Below are 4,874 nucleotides of genomic sequence, written 5' to 3'. Positions count from 1 at the left end.
GGTAAAGTGGTTAGTAGTGCGCAGGTGTAGTGGTGATATAGTGCTTAAACAACAACACACAGACAGCATTCCCTGTGCAAACAGTTATTTTATTTTCCTGAAAGTGGTTTGGCACTATTCAATAATAGCGCTGGCAAATACAAAGCCATGTGTAGGTTGCACAGCCAAATAATACTGGGTTTCAGTCCCAAAACAATAATAAACAACAGCAATGTCCCGCCATGGCTCCGCGTCATTTTCCAGTGCTCCCGTGCTGGTGGTGAATACATAGTTATTTGTGACTGGTGCAGTGTTTGGGATCCGGGTTGGATGCTAGCTTGACAGCGCAGTGATTGCATCATCACATCCCCTGAAATACCCCTATTCACGCCCCTGCCGATAACTAGTTCAATCAAGTGTCTTCTAATCCATGACTGACACATCGCTTACCGTATTGTGGTATTGTGACTCTGCCCCCTTCCTGGATGTCTGGCTTCCGACTGACCCTGGAATGAACTGCCAAACTATCCAGTACGAGGCACATGGTTCCTGTTATACTGTATCCTCAGTGGTCGGGAGGGAGATTGTTGACTAGGATTCATTCAATCTCTGTCACAACCTGTCATACAGCAAGAGAAATAACTTGCCAAAGAAAGGTAAAAATGTACTTCTCCTTTTTCTCCCAAGGTTTTTTAGCAGATTTTTGCAGTCCCAAGACAATTTTATCCACTCTGTAATAGGGGAGATCTGTGCTGACTGTTTGGCGCATGTGTGATTCTGCAGGAAAAGTGCAGCAGCCTCGTAAGAGCCGCCTGTCAGTCATGGCAATGACATGGAGAGGTGGGGAAGAGGGTATGTTGACTTTCCCTCTCTCTGAGTGGCTGAGAGGCGGGCCTTGGGGGATTGCTCGGCCCATAAGTACTGAGCCTGGCTATGCATTGGGTTGGCGGAAGACGCCAGTGTAAATAAAGACCAGGCAGGAACGCCAGCGGTTGAAGAAAGGAGGAAACAGGCAAGCAAGGCTGAGGAAGACAGCCCACCTTAAACAAATAACATAAGAAGTAAAATAAAGTATTATGTACCAGAGGGGACATGTTTAGATATATGGGGATCTCTGGCCACCCCAGTGTATAGAGAATAGCCACACGTAGGACAGAGACTCGAGCTGACTGGCATAGTGGCAGTGGGGGCACTGCATAAGCAGCACTTTCATTTTATAGTTTTATTACTGTGTTTTGTTTTCCCTTGTCATTTTGCCTTTGGTTTTTATTATTATTTTTGAGCACCTGTGAGTGCGCCTGTGGTATACAGGCCACAGAAAATAAATGAAAAAATAAAATAAATAAAACTGGGCACCTGTGCGGTGTTTTCCAAATACCAACTTCTGTCTCCCGTGTCTGTGAATAACCCCACCCTTCCACACACACACATATGTATATTACAGGACACCCGAGTTTAATGGCAATTAACTTGTTTTGTCAACATGGAAATATACTGGGGGATGCATTTATTTTGATGTCTATCTGAAACAAAAACAGCCTGATCCAACATGGGACGTGTCAGGACAAAAAAAAACAGCTTTTCGTTGAAAAATATTACACCCGCCTTGGCAATGACTTCCACACCAACAAGAGAGTGTCCAAGGAGATTACCATCATTCCCTTGCCGGGTGTGTTACCCATATGATGAAACACATCCAGAAGGGACCAGTCAGAAGCATCTCCGTCAAACTGCAGGAGGACAGAGTGAGAAAAGGGACACCTATGTTCCTGAGGTCTCTGCCTTGGACCAGGTGATCACTGAAATTGATTCTGATACCAAAGAGATGCTGAAGCTACTGAATTTCGGCAGCCTGTCCAACCTGCAGGTCACCCAGCCAACTGTTGGAATGAACTTCGAAACGCCCAGAGGACTCTTGACCTAACTTTATAAAATACAGTTCTCAATAAAGAGAACAAAAAAATGAATAATATTAGTAACTTTCTTTCAAACTTGCTGGCGGATCCTGATGTGCAAAAGGCAATATCTGATGCATTGGACAACAATTTTAATAGTCTAACTCCAACAGAGTGATCCTCAAATTCCGATGAAGATGAAGGCAGGAGTTTTTAATGAACGCTCATCAAGGCCGACCTCAGTTTTATGCCACACCAAACAACATGATGCCGAAGTTGGATTCTTATTTGGCCAGCTTCTTTTTTGCATTCCAGTTTCTTATTCACATTCCTGGGTTAAAATCATTCTGGGACACTCAATTTAAAGTAAAAACAGACTTGTAATGAATAGGAATTGTTTTAGATTATTTGGTCAGTTTTTAATTACTTGATAATCGCACGAATTTTAATATTATATTATTATTATTATTATTATTATTATTATTATTATTATTATTATTATTATATTAAGTAAGGTGAATAAGTTTGTTAGCCTTCAAATCTGTGAAACACTATGGTATTTTAAAATAATGCCTCATCATTTTAGCCTTTTCATGGAAAATTTATGCATATCTTCATCGGAGTGTGCTAATACTCAGATGGCAAATGTGAGAAACTAAAGTAGTCATTTTCATGGAAAAGGATGAGCATCCACATTTAAGATTGCTTTATTCACACTTCTATATTGTATGACACTAAGGACCCCAAGGGTGTCCTTCTCATTGTCAATTAATGTCTCAAGCATACTGTTTATAAATTAACCAGCTTGAAAACAAATTAGCCATACTGTTTGAAAATTAACCATACTGTTAATCGGTATCCTATGCGAAATGCCATTTAATGTCGTAGTGACATCACAATTAACTGTGTAAACTGTATTGTATTGTATGACAAACATTTATATAAATAAAGAATTTGAAATAAATTATTGTGTAGAACTTTTATTTTAAATGGTTACCTTAAAAATATTTATTATTATTTCCTGAACATCCACCTCATACTAGTGGATGTCATAATTTCATACATTCAGATAATAAAATAATTTGTGATCTATGTTAAACACTATGATCAATACGAATTACATTGAATATAACTGGTAAACCAGTAATTCAGTAGTGGCACCGTGTACTTTAATTATTATGTATACCATAGCCTTTTTGAAGGGTTTGTGGGAACACAATTTGTGTTTAATGCCAGAACGGTCTAATCGACATTAGTCTTTTGTATATTAATATATATATATAGAATATATATCTATATAATTTTTATCCTAATAATAATTACAAAACCCAGGAACATTATTACTTATGGGGTCCTTGTATACACTGCCATGCTGTACAGAAAACCAGCTTGCCTGAATATGGAGTTATACAACACCTTTGTTGTTACGTTTATTGGGGTCATTATTGGGGCTTGGGTTTTATTACAACAATTAAACACAACAATGAACGTTTATCCACAGAGGGAACATTGAGTCGATAACAGACAATATAATAAAATATATATATAAATAATAGATATAATAATAATAATAATTTTTGATGCATCATAAACCAGTGGATCAGGGTACCGTCAAAACTTTTAGCTCTTTCAGGTTTATGAAAATTACTTCCACAGGAGGGAGACATTTCAGTAGACTGTCCTGTTAAGAAGAAATGTTACTTGTTTGAAAACAAGTTAAACAAAGAGAATACTAATGAATCTTTAATTTAACGTGGAAAGACTTCTATTTGAAAAGTACAAGGATTGACAGGACCGGTGTGCCCAAAGGCTACGAGTAACAGCACAGGTGCGCATTATATTCCTTTTCCCACACTGTACTGCCAGTGTTGCTCAAAACTTTCCATGCAGGACTCACCCAACAACTGGATAAGATGTTAACTTACTTTCCATGCTTATTTATCACTGGGCCTCTTTTGGTAACTGACTGCCAATTGAGTTTTATGATAATTTTGTGATGTGGCCTACATTCTACAGAGGGCTGTGGAGACCACAGAACGGGTTTCACTTGTGATCAGCATCAAATGTGCACTGTGTTTCCTTGGAGCTAAAAATGAGGGCTTTAGGAAAACACTACCTCAGAGAGTGCATCAAAATGGCCTGTACATTAATATCACCTGTGTGGCTTTCTGAAGAGCCAGTTTGAATATCAAAACCCTTTTAGGTCGACCTGGAAATTAAATGTGATTGAAATACAAGCTTTTGGTTTTCATTTACTTGTCTGTCTTTGCAGAATAAAGCTCTAGGGTGTTGTTTATTTAAAAAAAAAAAAAAGTCATGAAACAAAAGCATTAGCTAAAATGTTTATCTACTTGAATTTTTTTTCATTTAATTTATATCGATAAACAGTGTATATTTATCTGTGCTAAACACAGCACATTTCTACACAAAAAATACACAGTTTATTTATAAATATTGCCCTGTTGTATTTTTAGTTGATGCCAGAAACAGATCTTATCTGACTCAGCAGTTACTCTTTCAAATCATGTTTTTTTGTGTTTCTTTTTTGTTTTGCCTGAGAAGACAGGCCAACTGTAGCAGACAGGATGTGATAAAGGGTGGGGATGATTCACAATGTGGTATCCTTGTCACAGCAGTAAGCAATAGAAACACAAGCCGCTCATTTTGAGGGTCCTGTTTTTGGTAGCAGGGTTTCATATTTTGGAAATGGTGACATTGTTTTCATTTGTAAAAGACAGTACCAGAAAACTCGGGGTATGACTAATGTATCAGTACTTGATGAGAGCTTTTGCCAGTGGTTGCATTATCATCATGAAAAAATCCTTGGCGATCTGAGGAAAGGTAACATTACTGAGGGGGCGAGTAAGGTAAACAAGACCAAATCCATGCCAGAACAGCCCACCCCAACCATTGTCAGAGTAAAACATTATTGGAAGCTTTAATAGACATCAATATTAAACAGTCTAATTATGGTCCATTCTGATTCTCAGGTGTCACTGT

General features: G+C 38.1%; 1 pseudogene; it reads left to right on the top strand.

Annotated features, from left to right (window-relative positions):
• Nucleotides 1-1,528: 1,528 nt before the first annotated feature.
• Nucleotides 1,529-1,903, top strand: LOC121315409 (annotated as a pseudogene).
• Nucleotides 1,904-4,874: the final 2,971 nt, after the last annotated feature.

Source organism: Polyodon spathula, chromosome 5, assembly GCF_017654505.1.
Source record: "Polyodon spathula isolate WHYD16114869_AA chromosome 5, ASM1765450v1, whole genome shotgun sequence".
NCBI lineage: Eukaryota > Metazoa > Chordata > Actinopteri > Acipenseriformes > Polyodontidae > Polyodon > Polyodon spathula.
This window is presented reverse-complemented; position numbering and strand designations above follow the sequence as displayed.